The 15,297-nt window shown below is 39.4% G+C and overlaps 1 protein-coding gene across 3 annotated transcripts in view; it reads left to right on the top strand.

The window, feature by feature from the left end:
• The first annotated feature begins 13,359 nt into the window (after window positions 1-13,359).
• SLC6A15 (solute carrier family 6 member 15) overlaps window positions 13,360-15,297 on the top strand; it is a 70,029-nt gene continuing 68,091 nt past the window's right edge. For 2 of the 3 annotated variants that reach the window (XM_050746641.1, XM_050746640.1), the window contains exon 1: window positions 13,361-13,750. The gene's annotated coding sequence lies outside the window, so the exon portion shown is untranslated. Of the gene's footprint in view, window positions 13,751-15,297 lie in introns of all 3 variants that reach the window. The other variant, XM_050746642.1, reaches the window with a different exon arrangement.

Here is a 15,297-nt window from a genome sequence, read left to right as displayed (position 1 = left end):
TTTGCATCACTCTTCTCCACAAGTAAAAACTCTGCCTCCCTACAACTTCAGTGTATTTAGACATTATTGAAATCTGTATTGCATTATATACGTATGATTCAAAAGAGAAGTTTTGAGTGAGATGAACACAGGCAATTAAATCCTCCTTGGCTCCTCACTGCAGTGATCAAAGGGAATTTTCACGAGGAAATTTCTGAATATAAACTGAAGACTAAAGAAAGATGTTAAAAAATAACTGTGAAGAATTTTAACTAGATATAGCAAATGAAGGCATAAAGAGGATTCTTTTTCTCCTTGAAAATGTTGTGTCACTTCTAAATAATAAAGACATACCCTTTTAGAACATCTTAAGTGCACTCTGATTTGTAGAGCAAGGGGTACAATCTTCAATCAAGTATGAGGCAGAGATACCATTTATCTCTTTTTTTTTTTTTTTTTTTCCTGCAATGGAACTGTTTAAATTTGAAAGCAGCTGGACGTCAAACCATAAGTCAATAAGCCAACAGACAACAGAAAGTAACTTTCAGAGAAAGCTGAAATAAAAGGGCATCTGGGGAAAGTTCCTGACACTGAGTCAGCAACTCTAGGAAAGAGGCTGAATACAATACCACTTTGTGACTGGTAAGATCACTTCCTCAGTAACAAAGAAAAAAAAAGGTAAGAAAGAAGGTAAGGAAGAAAGGAAATGAATTGAGCATTAATTTAAGGAGTCAGAAATAGAAAAACAAACAAATCAATAGCAGGAGAAGAAGAACATAACAGAGTTAAAGCCAAATTTAGTAAATTCGAAAGTAGAAAAATTGATAAAATACATAAATAAGTTTAAGAGTTGGGTCTTTCACAAAACTAAAACATTCTGAATGTATTAGCAGCTATGAATATGATCCTGTGGTTTTGCTTATATTCTTGCCTCTGCTCTTTGCCTGGACACATAGGCGTCTGCTGCAAGAGCTCCAGAATAAGCTACATTAAGCATGTTTGTTATCCAATAAAGAGGATTAACAGAGAAACTGATACAAGAAGTGGGTCCTGACATAACACATAACAAATAAGCAAATATCGACAAAAAAACTGACACATGTAATATTGGCTTGTGATCAGGCTGTAGATAGATAGTAAACAGTTACTAGAGAAATGGCAACAGACATAATGCAATGGCAAAATATTTGGTAAATATGTCACTTGCAATAATTTAAAAAACACATAATTGTATGTAATGAAACTGTAGCTCTGGGAAAAGGAACTTTTAAACAGAATGTTGTTAAATGAGCTTTTTGGTATTAGCTGCATTTGATAAGATACCTTCCAAGAAAGAGTTAAGTTCAAGGAAGAATCAGCTCATTTTCAAAATGAGATGAAAGAGAAAAGCAGTTTAGAAATTCAAGACTTGCAGGATTTGGAAATATAACTTGTTCTCTTCTCTGACTGGTAAAAGTAAAAATGTAATCTCAGTACTTTGGGAAGCCAAGGTGAATAGATCACTTGAGGCCAGGAGTTTGAGACCAGCCTGGCCAACATGGCGAAACTCCGTCTCTACTAAAAATAAAAATAAAAATAGCCAGGCATGGTGGTGCATACTTATAATCCCAGCTACTCAGGAGGCCGAGGCAGAAAATTGCTTAAACCTGAGAGGTGAAGGTTGCAGTGAGCCAAGATCGGCCACTGGGCTCCAGCCTGGGTACAGAGTAGGGTAAGCAAGCAAGAGGAGGAATGTCCTGGCTTTAAGGTATTATTTATATAGGGATCTTGTCTATGTAAAGACTAAGCTAAGCTGTGTCCACATGTGGGTGAGCAGGCATTATGACAAATTTATTTCTCTATTTATTTAAAGAGAACTAGCCTTGACAGTCTAGCTTGTGACTACATGAAATCATAACTGTTATTATCTGAAGAACATATACTGTTATTGGTTTTGAGAGATCTGGACTTTGCTGTTGTAGGAGTGTGTCCTTGCACATATCCTTAGGTTGTTTCTTTTGCTATAAGCATCTGTGAATATGGGTTGTGATCGGCAAGAAATGTGCTTTGCTAGTCTCAAAATGGAGTTGATTTTAAAATGGCGTTACTCTGGCTCTTATAGGCTCCTGTTTCCCTAACACCATCAGTTTAGTTAGAGAGACAGATATTTTAGGCACAAAACTCTCCATTTCAGATGTGGCCAAATATAATAATGGAAAAACAGTGGGAACCCAGGAGTCATGGAGAACAAAAGACAAGTGTGCTACTTTTGGGGAGGAAAACCATAACCTCTAAGTAACATTTCCTTGATCAGAGTAGGAACACTCAACAAAGTTAGCTCAGTGAGACTGCAGAATTGCTATGAACCAATGAATACTCTAAAAGGTAGTGCTTCTCATAGCTAATTTTGTCCCCATTCTGCCATTAAGTATTGGATTTGTATTGTGGGGTTTGGTGGCAAGAGTAGAAGGCTAGACAACTTGGCTTTCCCCCCGTACAATGTCTCTAGATTAAGAGCAGCCACAAATGTACTTGACTTGCTTTGGAAAATGAAAACTGAAAAATGTGAAACATACTAACCACATCTAAACAGAAGCTCTATTTGTAATTGCGTGGTTTGATCTGTCCTCTTGTTCTTCCCTTCCCACTTATCTCCTAAGAGAATAAGCCTGTCCTGTAGAAAGTTTGCTCCTTCAGGCAAAGTTCCAGAATGAGAAGAAACATGGAGCAAAGTGGAGCAGAGCCGTAGAGCTGAGCAAACTACAGTTGCAGGAATGTAATGTGAGTGAGTAATAAATGCGTGTTGTGTTGTAAGGAACTCAGATTTTTCGGTGAATAGTGGTGCAGTAAGGCTGTCTGAGACAAGCTGCCATGGACTGATCCATAGTTAAGTAATTAGATCATAAGGGTGGACACCTCATGAATAGGATTAGTGTTCTTATAAAAGGGATTCTAGGGTTTGTTTTTCTTCTCTTTGCTCTCTGCCATATGAGGACACAGAAAAAAGTCAGCTATCTGCAAACTAGGAAGCAGTCCCTCACCAGACACCAGACCTGCCAGCATCTTGCTCTTGGACTCCCAACCTCCAGAACTGTGAGAAATAAATGTTGTTTAAGCTGCCTAGTCTATGATAATTTGTTATAGCAACCTGAACTAACTGAAATACAAGCTTACAGGAAAAATTGATTTTTCAATATAAAATTATATTCTTGAAGTAATGATTTCTGAAAAAAATTTCCAAAATGGCTATAGAGAAAGAAGAAAAAACTAAATAGACAGATTTTTAAAGAAGATCTTGGAAAAAATGTGAAAGAATTACCTCCTAAAGACTACCAGGCCAGATGGCTTTACAAGCTAATTTATTTCAATCTTGCAAAGAAGAGATACTTCCAGGAAGATACATCCATTCTATTTGACAATTTGGTAAAACAAAAAATATCTCCAATTCATTTTGTAAAAATCAGCATTGCCATAAAAACAACATCTAACAAAAATATCACACACACACACACACACACACACACACACACACACACAAACTCATGAGAAAAAATTTCTGTTAGAGATAGAAATACTTTACTGGATTGGATGTTGTCAATTTGTTGCTACCGTTACTTTCTTCTAGTGTAGTGGGCAGTACATTTCTAAGAATCCTCTTTCCTGTAGGTTTTTAGGGCTTGATAAGAAGATAAATGTGCATATATTTTGGAAGACATAAATAGAAGCCACAATTTTCAGGAGGTCATACAACCAGTTTGCCACATTGCTTGAAGCTAAAGTTGTTGGTAAATATTTGATTCTCTGGCTGTAGCATTCTAGAATTTTACTCTCCTACATCAATTCCTGCCAAATTTTTGAAGTCCTGTTCGCTATGTTAAATATCTTATTCCTATAACATTTATGGTGGCTCTGCTTTGCTGACCAAACCAGGACTAATAAAAATGTTCATACAAGAATGGTTCTAGGAGAACTGACTTTAAGGAAAGGAGTCTGAAAGTGGTTCTAGAATCTCCTTATATTAAAAGGCTTTAGTGATTTCCCTGCTAGTAGTAAATGAGATTCTGACAGTCTCTTTAGTATTAGGAAAGACACTAAATAACAATGGTAAAACTGAGTCAGTATGAGAAGTGTCACCGAAGTATTAGTTGGGGGACCACACTCAAGCTATAAGAGCTACAAATGGAATATCTGAAACTCAAATGTAGATATTTGCTCTTGATTTAAACTGTTTCTGCCCCTTACTTTGATGCCCATGAATGACATAGCCCCCTTTTCACTACAAGCTTCCCTCCTTTATTTCTTATTCTCTAACGGTGAGTAACTTTGCCTTTGTTTATTTTTGTGTTCCTCATGCAACAGAGATTAACATAACAATTTTATTAATTTACAATGTTGTCATTGTAATTATTGGACAATTCCCTATGAAGGATGCTATAATGCGATTTTACTTAAGTACGTTCCCTATAAGGTAAAGTTGAGGGCATCACAAGATCTTTCCCAGGGTTTCCAGTTCTCTGGGTGTCGTTGTTTGGCATGTGCTTTCCAGTAAAAAAATACTGAGGTTGAGTAGGGAGGGCCACATGGTAGCATATGTGGGTCTGTGAAGAAGTATGCATGGGTATTTATTTGATAGCAAGCAAACTGCCTTGCAATTAATAAATCCTAATAGCTTCTGGCTTAGTATTAGCATCTGTTAAGCTATAGAGGCAACAGGGAATCAGCAAAGTTTAACTGTAGGTTGGGTGGAATTCTAAGCATAGACTCTGCTAAGGCAGAGTCTTGTGTTCCAAACTTGGAATGGAAACTGTGGTACCTCATAAAACCTGAAGTAATCATATGAGCAAAGACAGTGGACATCTTAGTGATTATCTCTGCACACACACAACCCAATAATCAGATGATACCAACTCTTTTGCCTGGGGCCTATATGAAGTCCCAAAATCCTTGATATAAAAATGTAGGAGTGAGGTGGGGGCACGGAAGATGCTTGGAGATTGCAAGGAGGCCCTTAGAATGAATGAAGTATACTTTTTTTTTCTTTACCAGATAAATTGTATGTGAGTTCAGAGTTAAAAATTAAGTTAATTTATAGAAATAAGAGTTACAGCTACAGTGTCCCCCTTTATCCACAGTTTTAAATTGCAGGCCCTTCTGAGTAGTGTGATGAAATCTTGTTCTGTATCACACTGTCCTGCCTAGTACATGAATCATTCCTTTGTCCAGATTCTCCATGCTGTAGACACTACCTCCTCATTAGTCACTTTGTATCAGCCTCGGTTATCAGATAGACTATCATGATATGGCAATGCTTGTGTTCAATTCATCCATATTTGACTTCATATTGGCCCCAAAGTGTAAGAGTAGCGATACTAGCAATTTCGATATGCCAGGGGAAAGGAGTAAAGTGCCTTCTTTAAGTAAAATGTGAGGCTGTGAGTATTGATGCAGGCCTGTAGTCCCAGCTACTCAGGAGATGGAGGCAGAAGGATTGCTTGAGCCCAGGAGTGTGAGGCTACAGTGAGCTATAATTGAACCAAGGCACTCCAGTCTGGGCAACAGAATGAGAATCTGTCTCAATAATTAAAAATAAAAATAGAAAGATGAAAGCTCTCAATATGAAAAGAAGAAACAATCGTATGCTGAGGTTGCTAAGATTTACATTAAGAATAATTCTTCTATCTGTGTCATTGTGAAGAAAAAAGTAGATTTGTGCTGGTTTTCCTGTCACACATCAAACTGCAAATGTTATAGCTACAGTGCATATTTAGTGCTTGGATAAGATGGAAAAGGCATCAAATTTGTGGATAAAAGACATTAAAAGAAACATGTTCCAACTGATGGCAATCCAGTTTGGTACTGTTCGTAATTTCAAGCATCCATGGAAAGTCTTAGAACATATTATCCCAGGATAAAGAGAGACTACTGTATTGCTGAATGTGGTGTGATAATCCTAGGGCATTTACCTACTGAGGTTCTAGCATATGTAAACTTCACATTTGGGAGGTGGAGGAGTAAATATTTACTACTTGCATAAAATTACATATGCTGAATCCCTGTACACCTAGAGAATTCCAAATTCTCTAGGTCTAAAGCCAACTACCAATTTATTAGACTGGTGACCTGTAAGTCTACCCCTATTATATTGCTTGTGGTCAGGGATGGGGGGGCAAGGATGAGATACAGAAATAACAGTAGGAGGTCAGAGTTCACCATTACTCAGGGATGATGCTCTTTATTCATTTGAGTACTCGTGACTCATGATTCCACCATCAGCTGAGAAAGCCAGGCCCAAACATCACCCTTTAATTACATGCTAGACCGTCAAACTTTTTCTCAATGACTCAAACTCTTCAGTTCCTAGTATCCAATGTAGCTATACTCCCTGTAGAAGGTATTTTCATACCATGAAGTGTAGGAAATCTTTTATTTGTTCATGTTTTTGAGTGTTTAAAATGTTGTGTGTGTGTGTGTGTGTGTGTGTGTTTTTCCCTCTTGCCCTTTTTCTGTTAATAGTGCTTTCTTTCATTGGGAGAAGTTTATGCCACTCTGTTTGATCATATGGAAAAATGAACTTCATTTGTGAAGCCACCTTGGTTGGCTCAGGTGTAGGAATGTGACCCAACATAGCCAAAGTCTTCCCTGGGAGGTATAGAAGTCAAAGAAGGAGAAGGAGAAGGAGAAGGAGAAGGAGAAGGAGGAGAAGGAGAAGAAGGAGGAGGAGGAGAAGGAGAAGGAGAAGAAGGAGAAGGAGGAGGAGGAGAAGGAGAAGGAGAAGGAGAAGGAGAAGGAGAAGGAGATGGAGAAGGAAGGGGAAGGGGAAGGTGAAGGTGAAGGGAAAGAAGAAGAGAGGGAGGAGGAGGAAAAAGAAAGAGAAAGAAAACAAACCAACCCCCCTCCCCACATTTTATTTTTTTAATCTAAAATTAAAAAAAAAAAAAAAAAACTAAGTCTATATACCATAGAATACTATGCAGCCATAAAAAAGGATGAGTTAATGTCCTTTTGTAGGGATATGGATGAAGCTGGAAACTATCATTCTGAGCCAACTATTGCAAGGAGAGAAAATCAAACACCGCATGTTCTCACTCACAGGTGGGAACTGAACAATGAGAACACTTGGACACAGGGTGGGGAACATCACACACTGGGGCCTGTCGTGGGGTGGGGGGAGGGGAAGGGAATGCATTAGGAGATATACTTAAAGTAAATGATGAGTTAATGGATGCAGCACACCAACATGGCACATGTATACAGATGTAACAAACCTGCAGATTGTGCACATGTACCCTAGAAGTTAGAATATAATTTAAAAAAAGAAGAAAGGAAGAAAAAGAAAATAAAACAACAAAAAACTAAATCTAGGCCAGGCATGGTGGCTCATACCTGTAATCCCAGCACTTTGGGAGGCTGAGGTCGGTGGATCACTTGAGATCAGGAGTTTGAAACCAGCCTGACCCACATGGTGAAACCCTTTCTCTATTAAAAATACAAAATTAGCCAGGTGTGGTGGCACATGTCTGTAATCCCAGCTACTCAGGAGGCTGAGACAGGAGAATGGCTTGAAACCGGGAGGCAAAGGTTGCAGTGAGCTGAAATCGTGCCATTGCACTCCAGCTGGGGCAACAAGAACAAAAATCCTTCTCAAAACAAACAAACAAATAAAAATCTAAATCTAGTTGGAATAGGATTATGCAATCATATGTGTCTTAAAACTCTATGCTACATATTTGAAGATTTAAAATCCACAATTAATAAGCTGGATTTAACAAGTAAAACATACATACTCTTTGGAAGCCAACATAGATAACGTAAATGAAAGTGAGCAAGTACTAGGCCACAAAGAATGTCTCAACAAATTCAACAGAATTGATATCATAAAGATTAAGTTATATGACTTAAATGTAACTATAAGTAATAAACAGTAAAATAGTTTAAAATATGCTTATAAATTAAGCAAATAATAATTGAAATTATGGTTATTATTTTTTAGGGTAGCCTCCTCAAGCCAGAATAGGTTCAGAGAGACTCCTGAAATTATTTTAAATGAGCACTTAAAGTATTATATAACCAAAATGTTTAGGTTGCAGCTAAAGCTATACTCATAAAATAAATTATAACCTTGAAGCAATGTAGAAATTAAAATATAATGCACTTGTTCGAATTCAAAAGCTAGAAAAAGACTGAACTCAAAGAAAGTAGAAGAAAGATATAAATAACACAAGAAAAGAAATTTACAGAAAATAAAAAATTATAACACCAGTAATAGTAATAGCTGTTTCTTTGAAAAGCCTGACAGATAACGTTTAGCATTTAACAGATTAAAAGAGAAATGAAGAAAAGGTTGAAACCAATCATATGGAGAAGTGCATATATCTATAAATGTAATCTAGGATTTAAAATTCAAAAGAAAATAGTATAAAAATTATTGAAGCACTTTTAAAAATTAGGTGAAATGAACACTTTAAAATAAATGAACTGCCAACATTTACCATGTACTCGAGAAAAACTAGTTAACTTGAATAGACCAACAGAAAAACTGAATAAATAATAAAACATATTGCTGGGTACTGTGGTTCACAACTGTAATCTTGGCATATTTAGAGGCCAAGGTGGAAGGATTGCTTGAGCACGGGAGTTGAAGACCAACCTGGGCAACATGGTGAGACCCTGTCTCTACAAAAATAAATATTAAGCCGGGTGCAGTGGCTCACGCCTGTAATTCCAACACTTTGGGAGGTCGAGGCAGGCAGATTACGAGGTCAGGAGTTCGAGACCAGTCTGTCCAACATAGTGAAACTCTGTCTCCACTAAAAATACAAAAAGTTAGCCGGGTATGGTGGTGTGTAATCCCAGCTACTCGGAAGGCTGAGGCAGGAGAATCGCGTGAACCCAGGAGGCGGAGGTTACAGTGAGCCAACATTGTGCCACTGCACTCCAGCCTGGGTGACAGAACGAGACTCCATCTCAAAATAATAAATAAATAAATAGATATTAAAAAATTAACTGGGCATGGTGGCATGCACCTGTAGTCTCAGCTACCTGGGAAGCTGGGGTGGGAGGTTCACTTGAGCCTGGAAGGTTGAGGCTGCAGTGAGCTGTGATTGCAACACTGCATTCTAGTCTGGATGACAGAGCCAGATTCTGTCTCCAAAAAAAAAAAAAAAAAAAAAAAAAAAGCATAAATAAAATATCTTTGTCTTACCCCTTTCCTCCTTTCCTTGATTTCTCAGGTGAGTAAGAAACAATGTCTATCTCATAAAAGGGTATTCGAGAGACTAGAAGTGTAAGCTTTGGATCTCATTTTACAATGCTAGAATAACCTTATAAGGAGAACATAAATCACTTACCAATTACATTTATGTATATAGATGAAAAACTCTATAAAAATATGAAAAAAATGGGTCCATCAATTTATATAAACAAGAATAGTATCTCATAATCAAGTAGGATTTATTCCAGGGATGCAAGCATGGTTCAATAACAGAAAATCTATGAATATGAATTTTATAAAATAAATTAAATTATAAAAACTATAAGCTTGTCTTTACGGAGTAAGACATCTTTGCAATATCTGGGTTTCCTTTCTCTTCCTCAAACACACCAGTTAAATTCTTCTTTTACGGTCTATTCACTGATCCTACAAACTTTTTAAACTGACTGAAAAGACCCTTTTCACTGACCTGTACCTGGAACCTTCCCGCATCTCCTAATATCTATAAGGCTAACTCCTGCAAATCCTTCATGTCCTTGCACCAATAAAATCTCAGTGAGACCTACCCTGACCACTCTATTTAAAATCTAACTCTACCCTTTTCCTGGGACCCCCCTCAAAGTCAGGGGAACATAAACACAGGGGCCTTAACTTTTCACCATGTACAAGTTCATAGATTGAAATGTATTCAATGAGCAAGTATCACTTTTGTATTCAAATTATTTTTAGAAGTATAAAAATCATGGAGCCTATAGAATCTATATATCGGTGAGATTGTGCAGCAAATAAAAGGCAACTCATATACTTTATACAAAACAAATATCATTAAATATTTTGGTTTTGGATTATTTAAGTAGCTATATAGACTAATGCTGAGCATAGTACCTGACACACATAAAATGTTTTAGAGACATAGTCTACTATTATATTAAACATTATAATAAAAGAGCAACTTAAAAACTTAGTGGTTATAATCAGTTCACAGAGGTAGGGGGTGCATTTCTCTGTCAAAAAAATGACAGCTGTGTTGGTATTTTTACTTGCCAGGGCCATTTAGGCTTTATCTTCAAAGTGCAGAAACAGCAAAATTCAATCATTTTCTACATTGTCTTAATTGCTTTACTATCTTAATCAATTAGTTAAAAAATTGATTTGATTACTTTGGCATTTGTCAATTCAGTTAACCCATCCTCTACCTACTGAGACATCAGAGAACCTACTTTCCTTGCATCTACCTCTCAGCTCTTTATCAGTAGTATGAACAGAACAGAATATTCAGCGGATATTTTGGGCTTGTGCAGACTTTGGTTTCATAAAAATTTGGAGACCATATTTCAAACAACATTTGGCATGGAGGACATTAGAATTAAAAATTGTATTACAATGCAAAAAAAAGATCCTCACAATATACTCTACTGCACGTATAGCAATATAAGCAAATGAATTAATGTAATCTTAGGATGTGAATTGTTTTCAATTTTTTTTTTTTTTTAGTATTGTAGTTTTAAAATCATCCTTTAGTAAATGTTTGAATTATTTTTCTGAACTCTAGTGCTACATCTTTGGAAGTTTTTACATAATATTGTTATTCTAAGGGATTTGGTTTAAGAAATAAGGTAGAAATGCTTGGTGAGTCAGATTCCTTCTCTCCTCTAGTCAAAGAGAATACTCTTTTCCTTCATGTGATCTTTTATCAGATTTTAAAAATAATAAGTATAATGTTAATTGCTTGAAAGCAGGTATCAATTTCAGAAAGTGATTTAGATAGGGGCAGGTTTTTATTTTTACAATATCTAACAGATGCCTTCTGACTGTATGACCTTGGACAATCAAAGCTTCAGTTTTTTCTTTGACAATGTTTGGTAATAACTAGACCTACATCACAGGGTTGGTGTAAGAATTAAGAAGTATATATTCATAAAATATTGAAATTATTCTGTACATTGCAAAGACATAATTAACATTTAATGAATCTTGTCAATATTATTAAACACAGTGTGGCTAGAAGCACTAGTCTACCTTAACTTGTAGTTAATTCTTCCAAGTTCTGTTTTTTTGTTTTTTGTTTTTCCTTTTTGTGTGCTGCCTCTTCCTCCCACACCAATACCATGTTGGCTATTTTGCCCCATAGTGAAACAGAAAGAACTCTGTGATCATTAGCCTAAAATATATTAGCAACTGAATTTTAAATCTCTGAAGGCTAATTGTTGTTAAATTTTAAAAATGGATACATTTTACCTTTGGCTGGGGTTCCCAGACTCTCCTTTTGGGGTCTCTCCATTCTTCCTCTATTTATTGTTTTCAAAGTTGCCTACCACATGTGTTGAGATTCCACTCTTTCCTCCTGTTAAAAATATATAAATTTGTTAAAGGTGTACAAAATAGTATAAACATACATGAAGTTTGAGGCCAGCAGATCTGAATTTATTTCTCCATTCTGTCATTGAACAAGTTGTCTGACTTTTTGCAATTTTTTTGAGTATCACCTCTCTCTAATCTCTAAATTAGGAAAAATCACCTCATTAATTAGTTCAGAGGATTAAGTAAGATATTATTAAGCCCCAGGTACTTAGTGGGAATCTTAAAACAATAGTTCCTTTCTCCTACTTCTCTTCATTGGCATTGAGACACAACTTAGTATCAGTCATTATGGAGGGCATCACTCTACAAATATTTTGGGTCCTATGCGTATGTATTGGAATTAGGTATCAGACATAAGTGAAAACGCATGAGAGGGAAATAATTTCAGTACTTCTTGGTACTACCGTGAACTATTTCTGCCAGCATAGGGATAACTTTGTTTCCCACAGATAATCCTAATCCTGATCATGGTGGACACAGATCTCCTTATTTTCTTAAAATTTTCTCAGTTGTTATTGATAACGTTGGTACTGTATTTCAGTTTCTTTATATATCAACATTAAATATTTGCCTGTCACCAAAATGTGAAGTAAAAAGCAAAAAATTTCTATAAAAGGTTTATTTTGACTGTTTTTATTTTTTCCTGTGGTCCATCTATCAAAGAGCATTTATTTACTTATGGCAGGGGAGGGGTATCAGGGAATCAAATCTAATTTAATTTCTTAACTTTTAATTTTTCAAAGTTGGGATTGGAAGAGAGTCTGAGAAAAAGCTCTCTTGGCTGCTTTAAAAGCTAAGGATTAGTAGCAATGTTCTGACCTGAAATTTAGGTCTTGTGATTTCTTTCCAAGAGATTTTTCACTGCATGAAAAACCTGTCTGCAATGGCCTTTTTTATTTAATTCAATCTTAATTGGTTGCGAACTGTAAAAATCTAAGGGATTGTTAAAAGGCCTCAAAGTGCACAAAAGTATTTTTAAGAGTAATATTTATAATCTGGAAGTGAAAAATGTACTTTGCTAAGTTACTTAACCTTTTACCTACGTTCTAGGTTCATTTTGCATTTCTTTTAAATTTTGAATGTTTCAAGGACGGAAAATTTCATCCCTAGAGCATATGCACTGTTTAGGGGACAGTTCAGCCATTTTCAAAAGCAGGCTAAGCTTTGTGTTCAGAGATGTATATTTTAGGAATTCTCCACGTGGCTTAATTACGACCATGCCTTGATTGTCAGCAGAGGTAAGCCAGGCTTCATCTTCTAATGAGACCCCTTGGAAAAGAGTCGGCTGCTGAGGCACCAACACACCATAGGTGAGGGAGGACCAGCTTTCTAAAACGGCCTTTCATAACCTGGAGGGAATCACTGAGCGCTATCAGGCCACCGCCTGACGGAGAAGCCAATGCCCAGAGGCTTTTTCTTTCGCAAGAGATGGAAATGGCCGGCTTGTGGAGATAGGCAGGGAAAAGGGTTCTTCGGGTCACCCATTTTTTTCTAGTCCCATTACTGACTCTTAGAGAATATTCACATGGTGCCAGGTAGCACCATGCCTATTATTATTCTCACTGAGGCAAAAGTCAGGGGCGGGTAACTGGTGTCCATTCTTTCGTTTGAGTGGGTTGGAGAAAGACGGGATGGCTGGAGGAATTTGTTTTGTTTTGCTTTGGAGCGGGCTTCCTCAGTTGTATCCCGCATCGGGCGGGCACAGCCCTGGGCTCTGGGAAGACGCCGCTGGGCAGCCGCAGTGGCCGTTGCATCAGTGGGTTTTGGGGCGGGGAAGTGCGGAGCTCAACCGGCTCTCCTGGCTACCCCTCCGCGCCCCGCCGCCGCCCACAGCTTACCCTTCTCCTCTGCAGCCTGTAGGCGCCCACAACACGGGCGGGCCGGGCACGTGGGCGCCTCCGTCACACCCTCACACATACACACACACGCGCGCGCGCACACACATACGCATGCACACGCGCACCCGCACCCGCGCGCCTGTATCCCGTGCTGTTTCCCTGGCAGACACACAGGCGCTCACGAGTCTCTCCTTGCCAGCCTGCAGGGCAGCAACCCCCAAAACCCAGCTCCTGGTCCCATCCTCGACAAGAAGCTGCTTCTCTGAAAACAGCTCCTCTTCGGCCTCCGTCACAGCCACCTGGACCCTACCCTTTCGCGACTGCTGCTGCTCCTGCCGGGACGTGGAAGCAGCAAAAGGCGCTTGGTCAAGACACACTGACGGTAATGGCAAGCGCCTACGCTAAGAGCACAACTGGGGATGAGGTGGGGCTCGCCATTAGCCACCCAGGAGCCTGGGCACCAGCACAGGGAGCGAATTGGCAGACGGATGCCGGGAAGGACTCGCTGCGTCTTGGGGTGGGAGGAGGGAGGGCAGCTCAAAAGCCCTGGGAGGGAGAAGCTGGGCTGGGCGGGCAGCCTTCTAACTCTGCACCTCTGCACAATCAGGGTGGGGGGCGACAGGCTGCACATGTAAGGGGAAGCACATGGGTTGAAACGTGCCGCCATCCTTCCTTCCCGTCGTGGAAATTACCCACAGCATCCCCAGAGACCTACTTGTTTCCAAGTCAAGTCGGGGTTGGTTGAAGGGTGGGGTCCAACACGGGGAAGTCCAAGAGGAAAGTTGGGAGGGTCAGGGCAGAGAGAGGCGTGAGGTGAATTGGAAGCTAAACCTCGTGCAGGTGGGCGATGGGGCGGGGAGAGCGGAGAGCTTTATTCCTCGTTCGCTTCCGTTCGCTTTTGCAAAGGCTGAAGGCGACTACCGAGGACAGAGTGTTTTCACGTGACCACAGTTCCCTTTTGCTTGAGGTATCCTGTGATAAATGGCCCGAAAGGGGGCCTTTCGCCGTGCGAAAGGCACGTGGCTGCTGGAGAAATCACGGCTCCTGTGTTTCTGCGCACCTGGAATTTGAGAGTGTGGCGGTGAGGGTGGTGCTGCTGGGATTGTAAGAAGATGGGAATCAGTTAGAAACCCAGATCGTTTCTACCTTTCTTTCACTAGGCTGTTCTGTGTGTGACTGGGAAGAAGACGGTATTGAGTACAGGGAAAATCTTGCACTCTAACGTAGCGCACCAGCGTGATACATAAGAATGAATCAAGACGCCCGAGGCGTTCGGGGACCGGCATGACCCACCCAGTGGCACAGGCTGCAGGAGCGGGAATTATTTTCCCTGAGCTGAGAAGCAGCATTTGATATGCATTTGAGGAAAGCAAAGCCCCGAGGCTCGCGCTCTCCATCCTCCCGCTTTCTCTTTCCATCCTCCCGCTTTCTCTTTCCATCCTCCCGCTTTCCCTTTCCATCCTCCTCCCTAGCTGGGAAAGGCTGGAGTAAGACGGGGCGGGGTCCGGACTCCGGCGCAGTGACGTAAGCAGTGTTTGGGTGCTTATGCAAATGAGTCTGCGACCGTTTCTTCTGGTCTTGCCATTTTCCCCTCCAGATCTTAAAGGTAGACCCAATCTTAGTCTGCACCATCCTTGCAGTTCACTACTTAAGACGTATGGGAAAAATGAAGGATTTGCTTTATATGCTGCCTTTGGTCTCCTCATAGCCCATCCTGTAAAAGCTATTTTCTACCTGTCAATGCCTGATTGCTTTTCCGCGACACCAGCAACAAAGTGTTTGCTTTGAGGAATTATTCTCTGCAGACACAACCCTCATCAAGCCCCTCACCTACCCAGTCTCATTTCTGCAAGAACAGTGCTGAAATACAGACCTACTTATGTCTTAGGCACCTAGTACTGGGCTTGACTTGTACGTTCTTAATAAATG

The sequence above is a fragment of the Macaca thibetana genome, chromosome 11, assembly GCF_024542745.1.
Source record: "Macaca thibetana thibetana isolate TM-01 chromosome 11, ASM2454274v1, whole genome shotgun sequence".
Classification (NCBI taxonomy): Eukaryota; Metazoa; Chordata; class Mammalia; order Primates; family Cercopithecidae; genus Macaca; species Macaca thibetana.
The sequence above is the reverse complement of the archived record's forward strand: the minus strand, read 5'-3'. Positions and strand labels throughout refer to the sequence as shown.